This window comes from Pongo pygmaeus, chromosome 3 (genome assembly GCF_028885625.2).
Source record: "Pongo pygmaeus isolate AG05252 chromosome 3, NHGRI_mPonPyg2-v2.0_pri, whole genome shotgun sequence".
NCBI classification, from domain to species: domain Eukaryota; kingdom Metazoa; phylum Chordata; class Mammalia; order Primates; family Hominidae; genus Pongo; species Pongo pygmaeus.
Window position 1 is genome coordinate 107440090 of NC_072376.2, and position 27225 is coordinate 107467314.

The window sequence follows — 27225 nt, forward strand, 5'->3', positions numbered from 1 at the left end:
TCTTAGCCTCCTGAGTAGCTGGGGTTACAGGTGCACGCCACCACACCTGACTAATTTTTGTATTTTTAATAGAGACAAGGTTTCACCATATTGGTCAGGCTGGTCTCGAACTCCTGGCCTCAGGTGATCTGCCTTCCTCAGCCTCCCAAAGTGCTGGGATTACACGCTTTAGCCACCGTGCCTGGCCAACACATTTAATTCTTACAATAGATCTCTGAGGCAGCAAATACTCTTTCCTCATTTTATAAATGAGGAATCAGATGTTGTCAATAGATTTTATTTAGTTGTGTTTGTGATTACAAGTTATACTTTATTTTTTAAGTTCACAATAAAATGAAAACCTTTACAAATTCTTGGTATCTAACATTTTGAAATTATAGTCCATCAGTAGTTTTAAAACCAAACTTGCCTTGTAATTTCTTTCTTCATATTTAAAGACTTTTTTTTAGAAGACAGTTTTAGGTTCACCTGTTTGTTTCTTTTTAATTTTTAATTATCTTTTTGTAGAGATGAGGTCTTGTTGTGTTTCCCAGGTTGGTCTCAAATTCCTGGCTTCAAGTGATCCTCCCACCTCGGTCTCCCAAAGCGCATGTTTCTTTTTAAATAAAAATTGTTTTTATGATAACCCCCTTCCTATAAAGACATAATATAATTATTAACAATAACACAAAAAGATAAGAGGCTTTTATGTTTTGGAATGTGGGGTAGCTTATTTTAACCTTCTTTTTTAATTGAGGTCAGCACATCAGATTTTAATGGTTTCTTGTTTTGTATGATGAAAAACAACTGGTAAAGCTCATCTCCAGAAAGAAAAAGAACAGAGTTTGTGGAACATTTATAGTAATAGAGTTCTGCATTTAATTTCTAGATACTTGGGTGACAATAACAGACCGGAATTTACTTTTTAACAACTTTAACAGATTTAGTGTGCTCTTACCATACTTTATAATATAAACTATGGATCATTGGCAAATCCCATCAATAGTATTTTTGGCAGCCCTTTGATAGAAGTAGAGTTTGATATTTATTGTGTTGTTTAAAGAAAGAATTTAAAATTTTTTTTTTTTAACTCTTCAAAAAGGCTCAGTTTCAGTGTAATTGTAACTACATCTTTTTCTAATGGGCTTTAGGTTGTATTACTTGTGGCATCAAAGAAAACTGCATATTTTCAAGTAGAAATATAAATTAAAAGGTAACTAAAGATGAACACAGGCATCATTGTGGTAAAAATTGTAAAGCAGTCTTTTAAATTGTAGATTACTATGTTGATACACACAGCATTCAATGATTGTTACTGGTTTATTCATTTGGCAAAATAACAGATAATCAATAGGGCAAGTGTTGTGAGTCCTCTAATTGGGGCCATACTTCACAGGCTATTTACCTATCTTTCTTTTTTCTCATTCACAGATCTTGCTGGGGATTAGTGTTAACAATCCTGTGTTTGAGCATGCCTGTGAAACTCGATGCCTCACCTAGGAGGCCTGCCTTCCATGGCGGTATATGAGGTGTGACTATAAAGTGTGAGGCTGGTTTCCACTTTATGGACACACTGTGTACAGAGAGTCTACCTCCTGTTTTGTGTTTTTTTTTCCTTTTGCAACATGTGTGTGGGAGAATGTATGTAAGAATTTTTTGTGGCTTTTTCTTTTTGTCTTTTTATTTTCTTATAAGACTTTAGGATGTTTAAAATGAGCTCCATTACTGGTAGTGCTGTTTGCAATTTCATGTGCCCTTTTTTCTTTTTCTTTTCTTTCTTTTTTTCTCTCTTCTTTCCTCATCTTTTGCCCTGCAACTTTAGGTGAGAAATATTTTTCTTCGACTGGCCCACCTTTCTACTGTTCCTTTAGCTCATCACAGGAATGCATCAGATGGCCTTGTGATCATTCATTTTTATGTAAGTCTCAGAGACAACATATAACTTCAGTTAATGAATTAAAGTATTTCATCAACTCTCAGATCTAAAATACGTTTTGCTTTGCCTATGGTGATGATAAATGTTACTGATTGTAAGATGTATCTTTTTCAAATATGTTAAAAATGTAAAAAATACAGGTTTTTGCATCGGTGAAATATGGTAACCTTTTTATTAGGTTGTATACGGTGGGTTATCACTCATATTTGATATGAAATAAGCATAATATAGATGGAATCAAGATCAACATATGTGTGTTGATTTGTAGGCCATTATTAACTTTGGAAACTGACTACTATATATATATTCTTAAAAATGTATGGAATAAAAGGTAAAAAAATGTTTTCTAATTCTCAATCCATCCATCATTTATCAGCATTCTACTGAGAAAGCAGAATAAGCAATAATAGTGTTCTATTTGGATCATTCACATATGATTAATACAACATGGTGGATAATATCATGACCTTTGAAATAAAGCAGACTTAGGCTCTAGTGTGTATCTGTGAGACCTTGAGCAGATTACTTCATTTCTTTCTGTTTCCTTGGATAATAAGCACACCTTCCAAACAGAGCTGTGTTGATGAGTAAAGTATTACATAAGTAAGACATTTTATATACTGTCTGGGCGTATGGCAGGTGTATTACCTTGCTAGGGTTACCCTAACAAAATACCGCAGACTGGGTGGCTGAAACAACATTAACGTTCTCACAGTTCTGGAGGCTGGAAGTCCAAGATCAAGATGTCCATAGGGTTGGGTTCTTGTGGGACCTCTCTCCTTGGCTTTCATTTGGCTACTCTTTGCTGCTTCCTTCTCATCATTGTCCCTCTATGAGTGTCATCTCTCTGGTGTCTCCTAATCTCTTCTTATAAGAACACCAGTCATGTTGGGTTAGGGACCACCCTAACAGCCTTGTTTTAACATAATTACCTCTTTAAAGGCTTTGTCTACAGATACTGTCATATTCTGAGACTTCATCGTATGAATTTTGGGGAACACAATTCATCTCATAACAGTAGGTCCACAGTGTTAGTCGTTGTTCGGAAATGTGTATTTCTTATTATAAGGATGCTCTGATGGTGTCTGGTGTCATAATTAGTAGTGTAGGTAACCTGTATCTCTGTACTCTGAAATAAGAGGACTCAGGCTGGAGTGGTCAGGGGCTCATGTGAGTACATTAGGGCTTTAACTAGGGAATGAGGATGGTAGTGCAAGTTTAAGCAAAATGATTACAGGTCAGGAGTTATAAACAATGATTAAAATCTTGATTTTGGAATGAGCATGGTATAGTTGGAAACACAAGGAAGCTGATTTGGCTGGAAAAGAGCCTGAAGTGTGGAAGTCTTGAGAAGGTAGGTGTCAGTAGGATAAGGGAGACCAGATTTTAGGGTTGCTTGAAAGCCACGAAAAGGTGTTTTAACTCTATGATCCTAGTGATGGGGAGTCCATATTAAAGATTACAGAACTGGAGGGGGCCGCAGAAATAATTTTAGGATTTTTAGTCTACAGATTTCTTTATATTTTTAGTATAAAAAGTAAGCATTCATTTGCACATGACTTGTGGAATGAAATACCTTTTCCAAAGCATTTTAAATGATCCTGTTAGTAATCCATGATAATGTTAAGGTAGTTGAAGTATTACAGTCTTATGAGACATGTAGAACACCTTGAAACAATGTGTTCAAATTATTCCCACCTCACCTCTGCCTTTGCCTTCTGCCTGATAACATTGTAAAGTAAGACCCCTTCTCGGACCCAGTCAGGATGGACTCATTGGTAATCCATGAGTCAGTAAGCATTTTGCAGAGATTCCTCAAAGTTGAATATTACTTTGGGTTTATGAAAATATTCCTTACTTCTCACATTTCTTTTACATATTTTTACCATTATTATTGTCTGAGCCACATTGGCTATCTTTATAAGGACAGCATTTTTTCTTGAAATGTAATATAAAATTTCATTACAAAATATGTAGTTGGTTTCCATTTCATAAAGTTAATTTACTTCACAGAGCTTTGGAAATGCTTTGGCCAGTGAAGTTTTTGATCTTCGATTAAAATGTCAGGTAATAAAAATATTATGTGAGTTGAGATATATCTGAAATAAGATCTAGGGTAGAGAGTATGATTTTAGTTGCAATTTGGAAAGTTTTGTGCATTATTTATTATTTTTGAAATCTCCTTAAAAGTAAAAAATTAAAAGGTCAGTGTGAGAGGCCATTTAAAAATTAGTGTTCAAAGATTTAAATGTTAATCGAATTATCTGCATGTTTTCAGTGTCAAAGTAAAGGCATAAAATCCTTTGAATTATTGTTTAAATTGAGAGTTAGTGTCAACACATATTGAATTACTGCATGGTCCTCAAGACCAACCCCTTTATCTAATTAGAACTATCCAGGATGCTATTATCTCTTTTTACCAATATGAAGGTCCAAAAATATAGTAAATCTTCATGTTTTAAGATGGCAGCTTTAGTCATAAGTTATCTTTTAAGGAAAGTCAAATTTTTTCAATAAAAGAAAATGTCCTATCTGTAACCAGTGCTCTGTGAAACATCTCCTTGGTACAGCTGTAGTATTAAGACTCTTGTTTATCATAAGCATAATTTCACAGCATAAATCTCCTGTATACTAGACCCTTTAAGAGATACTTATCTTCAGACATTCTTGTTTTTTTCTATTCTTTATATCAATGAGCCATTTTCAGGGACCACCCAGAGATGGTACCATCAGTTTCTTATATAGTCATAAGTCATGTGTTTTTGGAATAGGTGATAGTAATGTTAGAACATAACAGAAGAGAAAAATATTTGGCATTCTGAGGTAAATTAGGTCTAAGGGTCTGCTTTAATTTTAAAAACAAAAGCTCTACTGTTTCTAGCCAGAAAACCAAATATCTTGGAGTTTAACATGGAAAATGTTTATAGTGTTGTATAGTTTTATTACTACAGACAGAAGGAAAACAGTTTATTGAGTAGCTTTCAGCCAATAAGGAATTTTATACAGGCTAACAATCAAGAGGTGTATGAAAAAAAATATATATTTTTTTGTTCAGAGAGAAGGAATGATAAAAGCTTAAGATATTGAGCCACTTACTTTGAAACAAGTGTGATCCTTTTTGGCATTTATATGACAGTAGACAACTAGCCAAGCAGAAATGTTTTGCGAATTACAGATTTGTCCTTAAGATGAAGGGGCATGCCCTTTTGTACCTTTCTTCATTCCTGCTTGCTGGAATGCTCATTTCATGGCTCCAACTGGAGTTCATACCTTGAACCAAGTGCTAGAAGTCACATGTTAAGGCTGGTGAAATAATGGTATAGAAGGAGCTTGAGTCTTTCAGAATTGTGGAGTTGCCTTAACAGACCTGTTACCTGTGGATTTTGTTTAGAATGAGAGCGAGCCAAACTTTTGTTTAGCACTGCTTTTTTAGGTTTTCAGTTACTTATGGTGGAACATACCAGTGACTGATCCACTGTCCCTCCCCAGCTGTATCTGGTTCAGGAGTCGGTAAATGGTCTACAGGCCAAATCTAGCCCACTACCTATTATATATACAGGAAGTTTTATTGAAATTCAGCCACCCTTATTTGTTTATGTGTTGTCTAGGACAATGGCCGCTTTTCTGCTACATTGAAGAGTTGAGTAGCTTTATCAGAGACCACATGGCCGACAAAACCCGATTCTTTATAGAAAATGTTTGCTGATCTCTGAGATAGTCTATTCACTGATTTCATTTGTCTTTCTTTGAAAATGTCTCTTTTATCATTCTTTTTTTCTGTATTCATGCTGATCCCTTATCAGGGTACATATTTTTGCCTCATATTTAAACTACTTTCACTGCTTTATTAAAAGCTTCCTTAAATCATTTGAATTTCCATTATTTATCTATCAGTCATACTATAACATGGCAAGCTTTCCTAAACAGAGTTTATGCTGTGTCACTCCTGTAATCAAAAACTTGCAGTGACTGTTTCCTAGAGCATTAGGTCATAACATTTTTGCATGCCATTTATGATTCTCTATGTTCTTTCCATACTCAAGCGTGCTAACATTATTTCCTATTCATTTATAAATTAGTTTATTTAACATACTTTAAAACTTCTTATTTTTAATTTTTATGAATGCATAATAGTTGTAAATATTTATGGGAGTACATGTGATAAAGCATATGATGTGTAATAACCAAATTAGTTTAATTGGGATATCCATCACCTTAAACATTGATCATTTCTTTGTGTTAGCAACATTTCCATTTCACTTGTCTAGTTATTTTGAAATATATAATAAATTGTTCTTAACTATAGTCACCTTATTGTGCTATGGAAACATAGAAACTAGATTTTATTCTCTCTCTTTCTTTCCTTCTTTCTTTCTTTCTTTCTTTTCTTTTTTTCTTTCTTTCCCTCCCTTCCTCCCTCCCTCCCTCCCTCCTTCCTTCCTTCTCTTTCTTTCCTTCCTTCCTTCCCTTCCCTTCCCTCCCTCCCTCCCTCCCTCCCTCCCTTCCTTCCTTCCTTCCTTTTCTTTTTTTTTTTGACAGTCTTGCTCTGTCGCCCAGGCTGGAGTGCGGTAGCGTAATCCTGGCTGACTGAATCCTCCACTTCCCAGGTTCATGCGATTCTCTTGCCTCAGCCTCTTGTGTAGTGGGGACTACAGGCGTGTGCCACCATGCTCAGCTAATTTTTGTATTTTTAGTAGAGACAGGGTTTTGCCATGTTGGCCAGGCTGGTCTTGAACCCATGACCTCAAGTGATATTCTTGGCTCAGCCTCCCAAAGTGCTCGGATTACAGGCTAGATCTTATTCTTTCTAACAGTATGTTTCTACCCATTAATCAACATCTCTTAATTTTTTCTCTCCACTACCCTTGCTAGCTTCTGGTAACCGTCATCCTGCTCTGTAACTCCATGAGATCAGTTTTTTTTTTTTAGCTCCCACATATGAATGAGAACATGCCATATTTAACTTTCTGTGCCTGGCTTATTTCACCTACCATAATGTCCTCCAGTTCCATACATATTATTGGAAATGACAGGTTTCATTCTTTTGTATGGCTGAATAATAGTCCATTGTGTATATGTACCACATTTTCTTTATCCATTCATTGTTGATGGACACTTAGGTTGATCTTGGCTAATATGAATGGTGCTGCAATAAACATGGGAATGTAGCTATCTCTTCTGTATACTGATTTCTTTTATTTTGGATATATACCCAGCAGTAGGATTGCTGGATCTTGTGGTAGTTCTAGTTTAAGTTATTTGAGGAACCTTCATACTGTTCTCCATAATGGCTGTACTAATTCACATTCTCACCAGCAGTGTACTAGCATTCTCCTTGCTCCACATTCTCACCAGCATCCGTTATTACCTGTCTGTTTTATATAAGCCATTTTAACTGGGGTAGAGATGATATCTCATTGTGGTTTTGATTTGCATTTTTCTGATGAGTAGTGATATGGAGCTTTTTAAAATATATCTGTTGGACATTTGTGTATCTTCTTTGGAGAAATGTCTGTTCAGGTTTTTTGCCCATTTTTAATTGGATTATTATCATTATCATTATTCTTAATATTTGTTGTTTTGCTTATTGAGTTTGAATTCCTTGTATCTTCTGGTTATTAATCCCTTGTCAGATGAATAGTTTATAAATTTTTTTTGCATTCTGTAGGATATCTCTCCACTTTGTTAATTGTTTATTTTGTTATGCAGGAGCTTTTCAGCTTGGTGTGATCCCGCTTATCTGTTTAGCTTTGGTTGCCTATGCTTTTGAGGTCTTACACAAAAAAATATTTGCCCCGACCAACATCCTGGAGCATTTCCCCAATGTTTTTTGATAGTTATTCATGGTTTCAGGTCTTACATTTAAGTTTTTAATCCACTTTTATTTGATTTTTGTATATGGCACAAGATGGGATCTTGTTTCATTATTCTGCATATGAATAACCAGTTTTTCCAGCATCATTTATTGAAGAGACTGTCCTTTCCCCATTGTATATTCATGGTACTTTTGTAGAAAATGAGTTGACTATAACTCGTGGATTTATTTATGGGTTCTCTGTTCTTTTCCACTGATCTGTGTGTTTTTATGCCAGTACTATGCTTTTTTCATTACTATAGTGTTGTAATATAATTTGAAATCAGGTAACGTGAAGCCCATAGCTTTGTTCTTTTTGTTTTTTTTTTTTGCTATTCTAGGTCTTTTGTGGTTCCATGTAAATTTTAGGATTGTTTTCTCTATTTCTGTGAAGAATGTCATTGATATTTTGGTAGGGATTTCATTAAATCTATAGGTCGCTTTGGGTAGTATGTACATTTTAATGATACTGATTCTTCTAATCCATGAACATGGAATATCTTTCAATATTTTGTATTATCTTCAGTTTTTTCGTAAATGTTTTACAGTTTTCACTGTAGAGAACTTTTACTTCTTTGGTTAAGTTTATTCCTTGGTATTTTATTTTGTCTGTAGCTATTGTAAATGGAATTCCTTTCTTGGTTTATTTTTTAGATTGTTAGCTGTTAGCATATATAAATGCTACTGATTTTGGTATGTTAATTTTGTATCCTGCAACTTTACTGAATTTGTTTTTTCAGTTCTAATAGTTTTTTGGTAGAATTTTCAGGTTTTCCTGAATATATCACCTACAAACAAAGATAATTTGACTTCCTCCTTCACAATTTGTATGTCCTTTGTTTCTTTCTCTTGTCTGATTGCTCTGGCCAAAACTTCCAATGCTATGTTGAATAAGAATGGTAAAAGTGGATATCCTTGTCTTGTTTCTGATCTTAGAGGAAAGGCTTTCAGTTTCTCCCTTTTCAGTATGATACTAGCTATAGGTTTGGCAAAGACTTTTTTCTTCTATGGCTGTGTCTGTGTCCCATAGCACATAACTCAACAATGTTGATTAATCACTGATGAGGACTTGAAGAGTGCTTTGTTAACACAGAAAGAATTTTTCTTGAAATAAATCTTACCAGAAGTATAATGTGTAAAATGGATTAAAGCGGAGATGCCATTTCTCCTTCTAAGTCTCCACTAGGCTTTGTTGAATCCCTAGGGCCTCATGGGAAACCACTGTTAGAATGGAAATAACATTGGCTTTTACAACAGGTTAGCAGTGTTTTTCATCAGGCCCTGCCTGTAGCTGTGGGAAAACCATTTAACCACTTGGAGACTTGGTTTTCTTATCTTTGAAATGAGAGTTTTGTCTTAAATGCTTTCAGTGTTCCCTTCTAGCTATATTAGTGTATTTAAAAGTTTCAGGTATATTCGAACCCTTGGTCTTCACACAAATGGTATTCTCCTACTGGAGTACCCTTGCCCCTGCCTATTCTAATGCTGAATTTCTTTCAAGACCATGCCGACTTCTAACTCATCTAAGAAATCTTCTGCTATACCTCTGTGTTTTGCATCTATCACTTTATTGTCCACAGCACATAAACTAGAACTTGATGTGTGGAGCTTCCCAGTATCACTCAGATTCATATATTTTAGCAAGTGGATTAGTCAGACATTAACCCCTACCTATTTTGCTTACCTTAAATATCCTAATAATTAAAATAATAAGGCACATTCTTCCCATATGTACGTTATTTACCTTATGAAAGTTATATATATTCTATTGGAACACTGTACATAGTATCTTTTATTGTCACCTTAGTTAGCTTTATCTGCTTACCTACAGAGTTCTCATCTCATATTTCTTGTGCATATTGTTGCATTAGTTGAGCTAACATATATCAAAAGCCTGGCACATAGCAGACATTCCACCAAGCTTAACTCTTTTTATGGCATTTCTTATAACTGGAGAAATCTAAGGGGAGCTCCCCGTCCTCCCAACTCCAAAAAAGATGTAGGTATTCCAAAGACTCCATGCAAATCCATTTGTTTTCTGGCCTGGGTTATATAAGATATTCCAAATTGAAGTTACAAAGTTATAAGCTATTTTTTGCTTTATCTACAAATTTATTTTCTCCCAGTTTAACACATTGAAAGAGATTGGAGAAAACATAGAAAATGAATAACTTTTGTTAAAGGTTTTCAAATTTGAGGTCCTGAATTTATCTGGCAGTACACTGAAGAAGTGTTCTTCCTGGTGAATGTGTTTCAAATAAAATATATTTTGATTTAGACTGAAAGAGTAAATTGTGTGTGTGAGAGTATGGTGTGTGTGTGTGTGTATGTGTTCTCATGTTTACACATATGCACAGGAGTATTGATATGATAAACACATCTTAAGGCACTCAACAGCTCTGATCAGTATTTAAAGCAACAACACTGTGTTCCAACAGTGAAACATTTGTGGAATTGGAAAAGACAAAGAAACATTGGAAAGCAAGTTCATTTGCACATAGGGAAAGCAGTAGCCAGGAGAGCACTTAGAGAGAATGGACATGCCACCATACAGTTGTAAAAAAAAGATTTTGAATCTTGCAACACAGAGCTGTGGCTTTGCATACCCTTAGTTTAAATATTGACTTTTGAAATGGGATGAAAGTTGATATATGCCATGTTGTATCTTTCTCACCACATGTTAAGTGGCAATAACACAACTTTGTTGGATACTTAGTACTGTGTTGTTTCTGATTTACAGCCCCGGTAATTTTTCTTGTTCTGGGAATACATTGCATGAGAACACATGTTGGAGCTAAAATTAGCTTTAAACCTACCTAAGTGAAAGTGAGAATTCTTCTCATATAACCTACTTATAAATATTTAAATTGTAAAATGTTTTAATTGCTTTTCTCTAAAAATTATCAGAAGAATAAAAAATATAATGTTAGGAACAAAAATAGCATCAGGAGTAATTGCAGTGAATGATAGTTCAGTTTTAGAAGAAAGTAGAACATTTAAGTACCCATGGAAAAACTAATGTAAAATTTTTGCTATAAGAAAAAGACGTATGACTGCTTATTCAAAGTGCAAAGAATAAAGAAAAAAATGCAGATTTAAAAATTGGTCACAATACTTTTTTCAATGAGAAATCCATTATGAAGTGAATGTTCTTTAAGCAGTGAACTCTATACTCAACTCTGTGGAAAATCTTCCAGTAACTGGGGAATTGCATAGCCTTCACTTGCCTATGTCTATATGTGTAAATATTCTCAAGAGAGTTTAGGACTTAACTTTCATGCCTGAAAATTTTTTTTCATTTTACTGGCTTTAATTTAAATTGTACATCAGAGTTGAAAACCTAAGTTTGTTGACTAACATTAGGTTATTTGAAATTGTTGACAAGTGCTTGATATGGTAGATTTATACAGGAAAATTTTCATTAACACAACTAGCTGTTCCCTAAGAGATGGTATGGAGCAGTTAGGGAGCAAATTCTGGAAGTTCCATGAAGAGAGAGACGGTCCTTGGGGAAATATTAGCCTGTAAAGGAACAATTATTTTACCTTGGAGGTCACAAGGGGAAGCAAGACAACCAAGTGTTTGAGCTATTTTTATATAATACTCATATGTAGGAAGGAGATAGGAATTTATGACAAAATATATCCAAAGTTGTTGTATATTCAAGTTTTCTAAGTTTATGGAAAAATAAAACTATGGAATTAAGGGATAGTTTCCTCATATATTTTTATATAAGAAAGCCTTTGTAAACCTTTTGTGGACTCTCCAACTCTGCTAAGTAGAAGTAGAAACACCTTTAACATCTTCTTAGGGTAATTATTGATGGTATTTGAATTGAGAAGGCTACATACAACCATAGCCGTTCAGAAAGTAGGGATTGTCACAAATACGACCCTGTTGTTAGAGATTATTATGCACACCAACCACATTTATTGTAAAGTAACTTTCTGTAACTGTATTCTCTTTTCTTCTATTATAGATTTCCCTTTCCTTCTCCTTCTCCTTCCTTCCTTCCTTCCTTCCTTCCTTCCTTCCCTTCCCTTCCTTCCTTCCTCCCTCCCTCCCTCCCTTCCTCCCCTCCTCCCTCCCCCCCTCCCCCTTCCCTCCCTCCCTGCCTCCTTCCTTCCTTCCTTCCTTCCTTCCATGGAGTCTTGCTCTGTCACCCAGGCTGGAATACAGTGGCATGATCTTGGCTTACTGCAGCCTCTACCTCCTGGGTTCAAGCGATTCTCCTGCCTCAGCCTCCTGAGTAGCTGGGATTACAGGTGCCCGCCACCATGCCCGGCTAATTTTTTGTATTTTTAGTAGAGATGGGATTTCACCATGTTGACCAGGCTGGTCTCGAACTCCTGACATCAAGCGATCGCCTGCCTCAGCCTCCCAAAGTGCTGGAATTACAGGCATGAGCCACCGTGCCTGGCTTAGAATAGATAACTTTGATTTACAAGTGTTTTTGGCCACATGAAGGAGATTTTTTTTCTTCACTTAATAAAACAGTAAGAATACTCTATTCATGTCATAGAACTATAATAGCTTAAAATAAATAATATCCAGAAAGTTATTAGAGAACATGAGATATGGCACATTCTGTAAGAATGACCATTTTCTTTATCTCACTTTGAAGTTATCTTCTTGAAGGCAGTGATAATAACATTTTGGTAGTTTGATTACTTTTCCTGTTAGTTACACAATATAAACTATGCTTGTAACTTTACATTCAGGGACTTTTTCTTTCTTTTTCTTTCTGTCATCTTTGGACTTCGCCAGCATCTCTCCAGACATCATTACTTAACAATACTTTCCTTGGTATGTATGCTTTATTTGCTCAGAGATGAAATGGTAGCCAGAGACTAAAGTGATTAAAGCTTGCTAGTAGTGGTGGCTGCATCCTGCCTCCTGTCTTCCTCACTCTTTATGGCAAGATTTCAGTGAGGCTGCACCCGGGAGGAACATTGCTCAGCTCTGGGACGTGATAAGTAAATAGTTTTTTTTTTTTTTTTTAAATCATGGAGCAAGCTTAAGAAAGCTATTTTTATGTGTTGTAGTTTAAACATTTTTAAATGAAAATGCTATACTGAATTCTGGGGAAAATATGTTTATTTAACAATTAGATAGTCTACTTTATCAGACAGCAGAATGTCAATGAGAAAATTTGCACTGCTTGTTAGCCACTTAAATGTGTTTATGGGGGAATATTGGAGAAGCAGCAAACCCAAAGTGAGTTTATACTTCTTAATTTAGTTTTGACATTGATCCTTATGCTAAAACTTTCCAAGGCGGGTGGGAGGAACACAGCCTCTGCGCCTCCGATGTTTGAGGTAGCTCCAGGCTCTATTCTCTGTTACTCTGTAACATACTGAGTCAGTGAGAATTTCAGGTCGTGGTGAGTGAGTTTTACCATTGGTAGCATTATGTTATTATACTCGTTTTGTGTTCCCAAGGAGTGTGGTCTTTTTGTATAATACTCATATGTAGGAAAAAGATAGGGATTTGCCTACATATTCTCATGTAGGAGGAAGGTCTTTGCCATATTCCCTGGGATCCAACTCTACCCTGTTTCTGCTGCCAGATTTCCCTGATTTTCTATCCACAATTCCCAGCTTTACCCTGTTCCTTTTTTGGTGGATTTTCCAGAAGTTAGATAGGCATAGTTTATCTATATATCCTGAGTTTACTTTTTTTGTTGTTTTTTTTTGAGACGGAGTCTTGCTTTGTCGCCAGGCTGGAGTGTGGTGGTGTGATCTCGGCTCACTGCAACCTCCAATTCCTGGGTTCAAGTGATTCTTCTGCCTCAGCCTCCCAAGTAGCTGGGACTACGTGCACCCGCCACCACACCTGGCTAATTTTTTGTATTTTTAGTAGAGACGGGGTTTTACCATTTGGGCCAGGATAGTCTCGATCTCTTGACCTCGTGATCTGCCTGACCCGGCCTCCCAAAGTGTTGGGATCACAGCTGTGAGCCACCACGCCCGTCCATATCCTGAGTTTTCTAAATGGACCACTGCCTTCCACCCATCACTGTGATCACATTCTGTCATCAAGATGCTTGTTTAGAAGCCTTCAATGGCTGAGCTAGTAGATTGGACTGTTTGTTCTGTTCAGAACCTGAAGCCTTTATTTTAACATTGGGTAGTATTCTCAGAAAATGTGTAGCTATTAAAATGCTTTTTCTTCTCTTTTTTAGCCTGACAAAGTCCTGATTATTTTAAAAATATTTTAAGGATTTGAGGATTAAGAATTTGTGTTCTTGGTGGAATGGCAGAGTCAGTATAGCAGAAATCTTCCTTCTCTGCTTTATTTTTCTCCTTAGCATTTATCACTAATACATATATATTTCACTTGTGAGTGTTTTTTATTATTTGTCTTCCCCAGTAGGAGGTAGACTTCATTTGGGAAGGGGATTTTGTCTGCTTTGTTCTCCTCTGTATCTTTAGTTCTGATAGCAGTGTCTGGCAGATGGTATTTGCCTAAGAAGTATTTGTAGATGGAAATATTCTAACTTTGTCCAATAATTATATCTTTAAGTTTAAAAATCTAACAAAGAATTAATGATCATAGTGTTCTGGTTGTCTTATGTTTCCTTACATGTAAAAAGGGTGATACTTTAATGAATTTTTAAATGTTTCTTATACTTTTAAATGGTTTAGTATTTACTGTTCTTCAGAGTTATAATTAAAGATTAACTTCTTAGTTACTTACAAACCAAGATTATTTTTTGTTACATATCTTGTTTTATTTTAAAAAGCTTTTTAAAGAATGTTTAGTAGTTTACTCTGACAATAATTCAGCATCTTAAAGTGCTAGGATATTCTATTGAATATTAATTGCTGATTTATCTGTAGTTAAGCCAGTTACAAGATCTTACTTCAGCTGTTTGTTTCTCTTCTCTTCTCTTCTCTTCTCTCTCTCTCTCTCTCTTTCTCTTTCTCTCTTTCTCTCTTTCGGAGTTTCGCTCTCTGTCACCCAGGCCAGAGTGCAGTGGCACGATCTCGGCTCACTGCAACCTCCGCCTCCTGGGTTGAAGCTATTCTCCTGCCTCAGCCTCCTGAATAGCTGGGACTACAGGCACGCCACCACGCCCTGCTACTTTTTGTATTTTTAGTAGAGACAGGGTTTCGCCCTGTTGGTCAGACTGGTCAAGAACTCCTGACCTCAGGCAATCTGCCCACCTCGGCCTCCCAAAGTACTGGGATTACAGGCATGAGCCACCACACCCGGCCTGTTCATTTCTGTTTTAAAGTTTTTTTATTTTTAATTTTTATGGGTACATAGAAGTTGTACATATTTATGGGGTATATGTGATATTTTGATAGAATCATACAAAGTGTAATGATTAAATCTCAGTAATTGGGATATATATCACCTGAAACACCTATCATTTCTTTGTTTTGGGAACATTCCAAATCTTCTCTTCTAGCTATAATGAAATATGCAATAATTGTTAACTATAGTTGCTTCATCGTGCTACTGAACACTATTTTTATAGCCCTTTAAGTTACATTTTTTTTGATGAACTCTTTAAATTCATTAAAATCAACTATCCACTATTTAATTGCTCCTAAGACACACAGTCTTAATACATTTTACAGTCACTGAATTTGGGATTTGTCCTAATGACATCATACAACAATTGAAGCTTTTTTCTCTTTCAGTGCTACCTAAAATGGTGGTACAGCAATATAAATAATGATTTTTACATTTGATGAATTACTTCTGTTTCAAAGTTTTGGAAACTGGGACTCAGTTTCAGTACTTGTGAAATAAGACAACTGGACCATGAAATATGATAAATAAAAATAACTTTTTTCCCTCTACTAATGGATGTGTCTTAGACGAGTTAAGTTTCACTTGAGTGGAAAAAAATATGAGTAGGTCTATTGCTTGGAAAAGAGTGTATCCCATTGTCATTTGACAACATACGTATTAATTGAATTAATCACTGCTAAAAATAAAACCTACTAAGGGTAGGTTATTATTTTACTTGTCACTTTAAGGAAAAATAGTTTAGTCTCATCATCTGTCACCCATGTCAGTTAATTGTAGTGCTAAGTTTCATATTACAATAAAAGTGTGATGGTTAAACATACAATATTTTAATTCAATTCAGAGATGCCTCAATTGCAGGCAGTGCTCGCTGTCTACTTCTCTTCCTGATCTTAGCCTATCATAAAGATCAAATCTAATAACTCTTTTTCCTCTTACTGCTTATTTATTGATAGACTTACTGCTTTCAATATTTAATATTACTAGACTATTTAAGATTTTTTAATAAAATATGAGCTTTTTAAGCATCTAGTATCTTCATCTATAAATTTCAAGATTAATCTAAATTTTATTAGCAATAAAATATCTCATTAAATGCGTTTATGACCATGAAATTGGAAGTTTGGACAGTTTATTTCTTATATACTCCTATAATTTTAAACTATTATAGGTAGTTTCTCTCCTTAAATATTTCATGTTCAAGACAAAGATGCTATAAATAAAAGTTGTAGAAGTATAGTATCTTATTTAAAAGTAATGATGAGCCTCTTAAATGATTCCAAGGTCATTTAATTTTGACATTACATTGTATTGTATTTATGTTGATGGTTTGAGTGATCATTTGATATAAATTTGTTCTCAGAATCAATAAAGGAAATAGAGGAACTAATTATTCAAACTTAATAGTATCATTGCAAATTACAGTATGTACAGAGTTCTTATTTACCTCTTAATAGTCTGCTTATTTTTCCTACAATAAATGATATGGTAAAGGAAAACTATAATCAATTCACTGGATAACATGAACTCTTCTCTTCTTTACAAGAGTATTTTGGGAAGAATAAAATCTACTTAAAATATATAAATTGTGTTCAATTTCTTCTCTTGCTAGCTGTAACATTAGCTAACTTGTTTATTTGCTCTTTAAAAAGATAACTTTATTATGACTTTTAAATAAATGTATACTCATTTTAATACGTTTGAAAAATATAGACACTATAAGGGAAAAATGAAATATTCATTAGTTCTATTACTTGATACAACCACAGATAACATTTTGGTTCATTTTTTTTCATTACTTTTCCCAGGTGTACATACCCATACATGTTCATAATATTATATTGCATGTGTTTCTGTAATTTGATTTTGTAATATTCTTATGTTTTACCTTGAACTTCTCTCAAGTTTCTAAATTTTACTTTAAATATGCTTTACATATTTGCATAATATTTCATCATTGGTCACTTAGGTTTCTTCCATTTTTTTTTTTTGGTCTTATAAGTGGATATAATTATCAGTGAGCATAAAGACAGTGGAAAGAGTACAAACTTTGGAGTCAGACCTGTGCAAGTTTCAGCTCTGGATATAACTTTTTCTGGATTTGTAACTTTATGCTATTCAGTTTCTCCATTCATAAAATAGAGATAATGCCAGCCTTAAATTATTTAAATATTAGAATTATTATTGTAATGAAGCAGGGTATTTTCTTGACACGTTCAAGGTACTCACGACAGGAGTGCCTCATTTACTCAGCCTGCCCCTGTCTACCCCTTGTGGGAGGGAGTGTGTGAGCAAACGAGTGCCGGAACCAGAGCGAGCGCTTTTGGGTGTTGGCAGGAACAAACTCCATTTACTTGGCTCACCATGCTCAGCCCCTTGTGGGAGGGAGCAGGTAGGCAAGCAAATATGGGATCCAGTCAGCTGCTTTTGGGCACCAGCAATAGCAAACTCCGTGTGGGTCCCGTGGCAGCATCTAGGTGGGGGGGGCCTATGACCCCCTGAAACCCCAGAGGGGTGTGTTGCAGTGCTCTTTCAGCCTGCCATCTGCGGATGGCTCAAATCTTAACAGCTCAGTGGACCCTTCACCCTTTTGCATGAGGTGGCTGCCCTCTGCCAGCAAGGGCAAAGGGCCAGTGTGACAGCCTTTTGTATCCACACTCATGGCTCCTGAGCTCTGTCTGGTCTGGTGTCCAGGAAAAATGAAGTCACATGAATGAATTTAAGGATGGTAACTGGGGGGAATTTTATTGTCAATGAAAGTGGCTGTCAGTGGGAAGAGAAGCTGAAAAGGGCACAGGGCGGATAGTCATCTTCCCCTGAAGTCTGACCATCTCCTGCCAGATTTTTCTCCGAAGTTACACTGTCAAGTTGTCCCTCTGAAGTCAAGTTGCTTCTCTTTGATGTCCTACCGTAGTCCCATCTACTGGCTGAATCTGGGGTTTTTATAAGCACAGGATAGGGAAGGGCAGGGCCATGGGTTGTTTAGGAAAAGGCAACATTTGAGCGGGTAAACAGGGATAGAAGTTCTCACTTTGGGCCGCAGTTTCAGGCTTTGTGACTGAGGGTGGGCTTTCGCTGCCCTTTCTGCCTAGAATTTCTCTGCCTCCGTCCCTATCAGTAACAGCATTTTCATAGAACCCAGCTGATAGTAGGTACTAAATCACTATCAGTATCATGATGGTAAATGGTAGTGATTACTCTTTGATTGTGCAGAATTCATTTAATGAATACAGAATTCAGTCTTGAAATTTATGGTCCTTGCTTTGGATAAATTTTTACAAAATAAATTACTAAGAAAAAAGTGGTTAAGATGTCGACATTTTAAAGACTCCAGTCATATATCCAGATTGCTTTCCAGAATGTTTATGTCAATTCATGCTTCCAACAGCAGTGTAAGAATGTGCTTTTTGCTGCATACTCTTGAGCACTGAATATTATTAAAAATTATACTGATTTACTTAACAGAAACTCTTGTTGTTTTAATTTTCATTTATTTGATCACCAGTGAAGTTAGTGATTATTTTTATGGCTGTGGTTCTCTTCTGTGTATCGTATGATCTTGTCCATTATTTAATATTTTTCTTTCCAATTTATATGTGCTCTTTGTATTTTAAGGCTATTAACATTTTCTTCTATTTCTAAAAATATATTATTTTTAGCTTGGTATTTAATTTGACTTACAACATTTTTAATCATTCATTTTTTATAGAAGAGTCATTTCAAATATCATTTTTTTCATCCTGAATCTTATCAGTTACCTTTACTGACTCCCTGCAGCCCTTGTCAGACTAGCTTTCAGGACTCCTCATGTATCCCTCATTGCCTTCCCAGCTCTGTCCTGAAATCACTGATGCAGGCTGACTTACCTGTTGTCTGCCTTTTGTAGACTCCTTTTATGTTCCTAACATGGTCTCCTTGCTGTATTTCTTACCTTTTCCTTTGCTTCACATCTCTGTGAAGCCTGAGTGAAGCTCTAGTACCTAATCAAGGCACAGTTTAGCACTTAATTGTTTTATTTTATAATTCTTTTTTTTTTTTTTTGCTAATTAGATTAGTCTTCCCAGCTGCATTGAAACTTGCTTCAGAGCAGCGTTTATAGTTTGTACCTTTGTATGTCCCCAAATCTCCTAGCACAGGCAGGGAACATAATAAGCATTCAGTGGGTTAATTTTTGTAACTGCAGATAATTGCCTGATTCCCACCACTCTCCCAAACACACAAATAGACACACATTTATTTTTACCTAGCAACACAGAAGTTAAGAAAAATGAACTGTAAAGGGTTTGGAACAAATATTTTGGAGTTTATTGCATTCTGTTTTCTCAGTTGTGCTCTGAGTCAGACAGTTTACATATAGCCCAAGATATAGCCAGGAGACCACTTCACTAACTGTAAAGAGCCAACAGACTTCACAAGGATGAAACTTCCAGTTTGTTATTTAAGTTGCCGCAAAAGGTATTGGGCTACTACAGGCTCCAGGGTCTCCTCAGGATGTGGGCTTTGGTGGTGGAGCAGGTGAGTAGGAGGGACATGTGTCCTCAGCCAGAATATAGATAGGACCCAGACTATTGATTGGGTGTCAAGGAGGACAGAACCATTAACTCTGTCCAGGAAATTGCCTTAAGGGTTCTCAGAGATTGAGGTTTTTGTTTGGAGACTTGGATAATTTAGTGATCAAATCTGAACTCTTTTCATTTTAATAAATAAAATCTTAATTTCCTTTTGTTTTTTTTTTTTTGAGACGGGGTCTCATCCTGTCACCCGGGCTGAAGTGCAGTGGTGCAATCACGACTCACTGCAGCCTCCCTTCCTGGGCTCAGGTGATCCTCCCACCTCAGCCTCCCAAATAGCTGGGACTACAGGCATGTGTCACCATGCCTGGCTAAATTTTTTTTTTTTTTTTGGTATTTTTTGTAGAGGTGGGATTTCACTATGTTGCCATTCACTATGTTGCCAAGGCTGGTTTTGGACTCCTGGGCTCAAGCAATCCACCCACCTCCCAAAGTGCTAGGATTACAGGCATGAGCCAGTTTGTTTTTTAAAATATCATGGTATTAAAAAAAAGATGATATTATAATACCTAACCTGTTTTGGTTTTATTTCATGATTTCTCCTAAAGATTTATAGACAATGTCATTGAAAGAAAATGTTTTACCTTTCTTTCTAAATTTTTTTACCAGGTATCTATTGTTATTTTCAGTTGTTTCTGTGACATTTCCCACATATAATCAAAATGAGGTTTAGTAATTGGTGTGTTTTGTTTCTGTTAATTCTATCTGTATAACAAGTCATTGAAATCCATAGTGGCTTAAAAACACAGTAACAATTTTATGATCTTTTTCAGTTTCTGGGGTCAGGAATTTGTGTAGGGTTTGGCTATTTGCTTCTGGGTTAGGGTATCTCCTGCATTTGCAGTCAGACAGTGACTAGAGTTGGAATAGCAAGTGGCTGAAGTAGCTGGGGCTAGTCAGACACTTCTCGCTTTTCATATAACCTCAGGGTCTGGCCATGTGGTCCCTTCACTTGGGCTAATTTGGGCTTCCTCATAGCATGGCAGCCCCAAGGCAGTCAGACTGCTAATATATATGGGAGCTGAATATTTAAGGAGAGAATACTGTATTACAGCGAGCAAGGTGAGAGATGCATTGACTTTTATGATCCAGTCTCTGAAATCAGATAGCTTCATTTATGCCATGGTCAGAAATTCAAGGTGAAGTAATATAGACTCCAAGGCTTGAGTGTCAGAGTTATGTGTAAGAAACAACATGTGGAATGGGAAAAATCATTGAGGTCATCTTAGGAAAATATAATCTGCCACAGTCCATCCTCTAACCACAACCACTTATATAGCTCTCCTACATGCAGAATACACTCATTTCTGCCCTCAAACCCCCCAAGTCTTATTCTGTTACTGCATTAGTTTCAAGTTCAGCATTTTGTCTTCCAAATCAATTCCAGATGCAGATAAGGCTCCTTGGCTAAGGCTTCTTGAATATTGAAAGCCTTTGAATTAGAGGTTCTTTGGAAAACCTTTGAACTAAAGAGATAAATCATCTGCCTTTCACACACTAAACATTCAGTGGTGGGGCAAGCATAGGAAAATTCTATAGTTCTTTCTGTTCAAAAGGGGGAAAATGAGAGGCTGTTATATTCCATACTGACTCTGAAACCCAGTTGGTCATGTTGCCATTTGCTGAATGAGTAATCAGTCCATCTCCTGGGAATTGTTCTCTGTGGTGCTTGGCTCCTCCTGTTTGTTCTCTGGTTTCCATCTTCTGATTCATCATTCTTTTTCCAAAAATCATGACCTGTATTTGTAGCTGATAATTTCCTCTGCCTTTTTCTTGGGCATGGAAATTTGGGTGTCCAGCGGTCACTTTTAATTTTGTATTGTCTATGTTTCCTTTCAGTTCCAGGTGTTACAGTTTTAAAATTTTGAGGGTATCTTATGCATCAATTTATAATCTACCCCATTAGCAAAAGCCATGCCGTTACATTTTTGAAATAATCACTTCTTTACCAGAGATTTCCTGTGAGGCTGTGGTGGGATAACACCCTGATGGTCCTGGTAGTTAGGTTGTTGAGCAGAGAAAGTCAGCTACATATGCCCTTAATATCTTCAGAAGGCTTTTATCTGTCTTAAAGGATGTATAAGGTGCCATAATATTGGTGTTAAAGGGTTTTTGTAGTCACACCCTTACTTTTATTTGTAAACCAAGTCTTTCTGACTGTACCTGGTATTTTATTTTTCCCTTGAAGCTCTTTCTTATTTTGAGACTGTTTTGTTCTCTGGAGTGACAGGAAATGCAAAATAGTTTTATTTTCAAACCCAGCAAGATGCCTTTTTTTTTATAGTTCCTCTAAATTTTGCTGAATTTGAAGTTTCTCTGTAAACTCATCTATCTCTGTCCATGTGTTATAAGAAGCAAAAATGGCCAGGCGCAGTGGCTCACGCTTGTAATCCCAGCACTTTGGGAGGCCGAGGCAGGCAGATCATGAGGTCAGGAGTTTGAGACCAGCCTGGCCAACGTAGTGAAACCTTGTCTCTACTAAAAATACAAAGATTAGCTGGGCATGGTGGCACGTGCCTGCAGTCCCAGCTATTCAGGAGGCTGAGGCAGGAGAATTGCCTGAACCCAGGAGGCGGAGGTTGTGGTAAGCGGAGATCACACCACTGCATTCCAGCCTGGGCAACAGAAGAAAAATAAAAGAAGAAGCAAAAGGAAGCCAGGTGCTCCTTTCGGTATTCTACTTGGAAATATTCTTAGCTAGGTAGTTGGAGTTTTATTAGGTATATTTTCTATTTTCAACATCACTATGGGCAATGGTATTGCTATTTTTTTCCAGTACATAACAAGAATCTCTACCTTCCAATAACTTAATCTTCATTTCTCTGAAGCCCACAGTCATATTTCTTGAGGCCCACTGGCTTTCACTAACAATCTCTTGCCCTTCTGTCTTCCATATGCTGTCCAGTTCCAAGGCCAATGCCACATGTTTTGAGTATTTTTTTTATTATAGCACTCACTTCTGCTATCAAAGTACGTTCTAGTTATCTATTGCTTTTTAACAAATAACCATAAAACTTAGTAGCGTAAAACAACAAAACAATTTTATCACCTTTTAAGGTTTCTGCGGGTCAGGGATTTTTGGCAGGGATCAACTGGGCGATTCTAGTTGAGGGTCTCTCATGCATTTGCAGTCAGATGGTGTCTGCAGTTGGAACAGCGAGAGGCTGAATCAGCTAGGTGCTGTCCAGGCATCTCTTTATTTGTGTAGTTTCAAGGTCTCTCTAGTTTTTCCACATTGGATGGTTTGGCCTTTCTACCAGCATAGTGTACTCTGGATAAGCAGACTGCTAAAGTAGTAGTGAAAGACTTCAAGAACACATTCTGGTGAGTAAGGTGGCGTTGAATGAAATTTTATGACCTGCCTTTCACACACCAAACATTTATTGGTGGTACGAGCATGGGAAATCATATAATATCACATTTGTCATAGACATAAGCTTATCAGGATCTAAGTAGAAAGAACTTAGACCCCACCTCTCAATGGGAGGCGTCTCAAAGACAACAGAAGAAGAACATTTCGAATGGGAGAGATTGTAGTGGCCATCTGTATTGGTCTGTTCTCATGCTGCTAATAAAGACATACCTGAGACTGGGTAATTTATAAAGAAAAAGAGGTTTAATGAATTCACAGTTCCACATGGCTGGGGAGGCCTCACAATCATGGCAGAAGGGAAAGGAGGAGCAAAGGCACATCTTACATGGTGGCAGAGCAAGACTCCATCACACACACACACACACACACACACACACGGAAAGGTAAGAGTAGAAGTTGTCATCATTTTAGCTCATATGCAGTGAATTCCATGACCAATAGATTGTGCAGAAAATCTGTCTACTTCTTTGTCTTACTCATTATCATGAGAACATCACAGGAAAACCCACCCCTATGATTCAGTTACCTCCCACGGGGTCCCTCCATGACACGTGGGGATTATGGGAGCTACAATTCAAGATGAGATTTGTTTTGGGAGACAGCCAAACCATATCACCATCTTTGCAAAAATAAAAAAATTAAAAAGAAATCATCCATACTTCTTTGTATCCAATCTTTACAGGTCAACTCCAAAGTTAATAGACTGTAGGTATAGATGTTGACAGACACAGAACCTTTTATGTTTAAAAAAAAAAAAAAACTTACACACAGTTTTGTTTTCATCCTCAAATTTTACTATATAAACATCTAGTGAACTTCTATAGTATTTAGTGAATCAAATTTGAAGTTTTTCTGTGGCAAAGCCAAAATTATGACTGTGGGTGGTGCATGTTTTAAGTTATATCAAGTTCTCAGACATGCAGAATTTTTAAGTGGCAATAGTTTTAACTGGCCAGGTATAGAAACCTTGTGTTTTTGTAAGAAAAGAGGAAAAATATCCCTTTAAAGTGAAGAAAAATTACATCTCTTTCTAAAATCTAGCTTTGCATAAGTATTGACAGATTGTCCCAGTGATTCTCAAAATTCATCTTTTCAAATATCAAGAACCATATGGTTAAACTTCATAAAAATGAACAGTGAAAACTTCATTTAAGGCGACGAATGTGCAGCTGCCAGCATCTCCTTTCTTCTTGGCCACACCAGCTTGGCTAATCTTCTGTCACTACATATGTGGGCCACGTGTGCTTTGGAAAATGTTGGACTGTTTCGGATGTTTAGTCTGCATAGGCTGGATCCTGCTCACTGCATCTTATTACTCCGGTTTCCCCTTTGCTTTCAGCAGCAACACTATCCAGCTAGTTTTTGTGGGGGTGCCAGGTATGCGGCAACTTGTGAAAACCAAGGAGCAGAAAACTGCTACCTGCATGAAACACAAATGTATTTTCACAGGGCTGTCAGGAGACCATCTTCCCTGTAGCTCTCTTAAAAGGATTAAAGGTGATATAAAATGAAGGGAAAATGCCAGAATAAGCCATCACAGTTCACTGCAATTATTACTGTACCTAAGAAAGCACACCACTTTTTGGCAGTTGAACTGGCCACTGATAAGATTTATTCATCACAAAATTGAAGGCAGTGTTTCTTTGTGAATTATTAACTATAGTTTGAATGTTTTCTAAAATATAGGCAAAGCATGATTATAATAGAATAAGTTAAGTTCCAAATAGGATTGCTTATTTCATGTTGTAGCCCTAATTTTGCCTCAACCACTCACCCTCTGGTAAATTCCTCTGTGATATACAACAGGTCCTCAAGTAATGTCTTGTTCAGCATTGTTTTCTTCAGTAACGTCGATGAGAAAAAAAATTGATTCCCAGCCAAGGCCCCTCTTTGTATGGAGTCTGGCTTTCTCTCCATGTCCGTGTGGGTTTCCTTTAGATACTTCAATTTTCTTCCACATCCTACAGATGTGTGCATTAGGTGAATTGGCATATCTGCATTGTCCCAGTCAGAATGAGTCTGGGTGTGTGAGTGCACTCTGTGAGGTAATGGTGTCCTGTCCAGAGTTATTTCCCGCCTTGTACCCTGAGCTGCTGAGATAGGTTCTGGCCACCTAAAACCCTGAACTGGAATAGGTGGGTTGGAAAAATTAGTGAATGAATGAATACAAATCATTGTCAAATCAAAGTTTGTAACAATATAGTCTACTAGACAAGGGAAGACAGGTACTTAATACAAGTTGAGAATACTTGGGTGTATTAGCCGGGTGTGGTGGTACAGTCCTGTAATCCCAGCCACTCAGGAGGCTGAGGCAGGAGAATCGCTTGAACCCAGGAGGCAGAGGTTGCAGTGAGCCAAGATTGCATTACCATTACTACCCTCCAGCCTAGGTGGCAGAGCAAGACTCCATCACTCACACACACACACACACACACACACACACACACACAAGAAGTTGTCATTTTAACTCATATACAGTGAATTCCATGACCAATAGATTGTGCAGAAAATTTGTCTACTACCTTGAAATTCCCTTAGATAAAAAATTCCTAGTGTAATACTTACATATGCAATTAGGTAAAATATTGCTTTGGGTAGGTAAATAATGGAATTTCATAAATTTATCCTTTCTTTTTTTTTTTTTTGAGATGAGGGTTTGCTCTATTGCCCAGTTTGGAGTGCAGTGGCGCAATCACAGCTCACTGCAGCCTTGAAGTCCTGGGCTCAAGCAATCATCCTTCCACCTCAGCCTCCCAAAGCACTGGGATTACAGGCATGAGCCACCATGCCCAGCAAATATATCTTCTATTGAATGGTTGAATTTTTAATTAAATTTCTTCAAATAGTTAGCATATTTTAATATTCTAATAGAAACGCGAGGAGAATTCTGCTCTACCAGTGGAACTCTTAGGACTCTCGCACCACATGATAGTTAAATCAGTTTTTAACTGATTAGCTTGCCTTTCTGAAATGTGACCAGTACTTCATTGCTTTTTATTTTCTTACAATTTAATTTAGCCTGCTTAGTTTATGGATGATTTCAGCTGTTAAAAAATAAGAACCTAAATTGACACTAAGACTTGGAAAATGTAACCTATGATTAGGAGACTTTATTTTCCACTAAATACACTCCAAGGAAAGATATCCCATGTGTTTAGTTGAACAATAGAAATGGCAACTGTGCCTGATAAATTTATCTAAATGTTTAAAATCATCATGTAAACCCATGATGATTCTCAGATTCCAATAGTTTTAGTAAATCAACTTCACTTTTCAGAATATTTCCCACTTGAATTATACAGCTGTAGCTGGTGAACTCTTATCAGAATTACATGCTGCAAAATGATACGCCCTTTCAGCAGATGGGCTTAAGAACACAGAGAACACACACTAGTGGAATCCTGGTGGTCAGTGTTAGGAGGAATCAGAAAGAATAATGTAAGCAAAATGTAGATACTGTGTTACATTTTGAGTATCTTTTCCTCCTAACAGATTCAAAGTTACTCACAAATTATAAGCAAATGTATTCCAGAATGCACAGGGAGAATACATAAAAAACAATGAATCCGAGATGGATTTAATTGTGTTGGGTATTTCCAGAAGAACTCATTTTCACCTAAATTATTTGAATTTTTAGAGGCAAGCATTTCAAGAATTGCTTTCATTTTTGTTATTCTTAAAGAGAATTTACTTTAGAAAGAAATGTATCCAAAGGTGTATTGCCTTTTTAAAAAAAAAAAAACAAAAACAAACCAAATATTCAGATAGGAATTAAACAATCAGGTGCATGACGGAAGTTTCAGATGAAATCTTTATCTTCCAAAGGCTGCTTATGTAATTAGACTAAAATAGAAATTTCTTACTGTGGCCTAAATTAGTCCTTCTCAACCTTGGCTGCATTATCAGAATTACATGGAGAACTTTAAAGAATACTGGCGTCTGCCTTTTACTGCAGCAATTCTGATTTCATTGGTTTGGGATATGTCCTGGGTATCTGGATTTTTAAAAACGTCCTAGTTGATATTAATGCGCAGCACGATTTAAGAACCACTGGCCAAAAACAACCATGCCTTTTGGCCACCATCTCTTTATTTGACATCGTCATGTGTCCTCTTTACCATTAAAAAAAATTTGTCAGCCGGGTGTGGTGGCTCACGCCTGTAATCCCAGCACTTTGGGAGGCTGAGGCGGGCGGATCACGAGGTCAGGAGATCAAGACCATCCTGGCTAACATGGTGAAACCCCGTCT

General features: G+C 36.6%; 1 protein-coding gene across 7 annotated transcripts in view; it reads left to right on the top strand.

Annotated features, from left to right (window-relative positions):
• The window catches only part of BMPR1B (bone morphogenetic protein receptor type 1B), a 399677-nt gene that overhangs the window by 195016 nt on the left and 177436 nt on the right, over positions 1 to 27225 (top strand). The window contains exon 3 of one of the 7 annotated variants that reach the window (XM_063663922.1): positions 1802 to 1897. The exons of the other annotated variants lie outside the window; for them this stretch is intronic. The gene's annotated coding sequence lies outside the window, so the exon portion shown is untranslated. The remainder of the gene's footprint in view (positions 1 to 1801; positions 1898 to 27225) is intronic. 7 annotated transcript variants of the gene reach the window in all.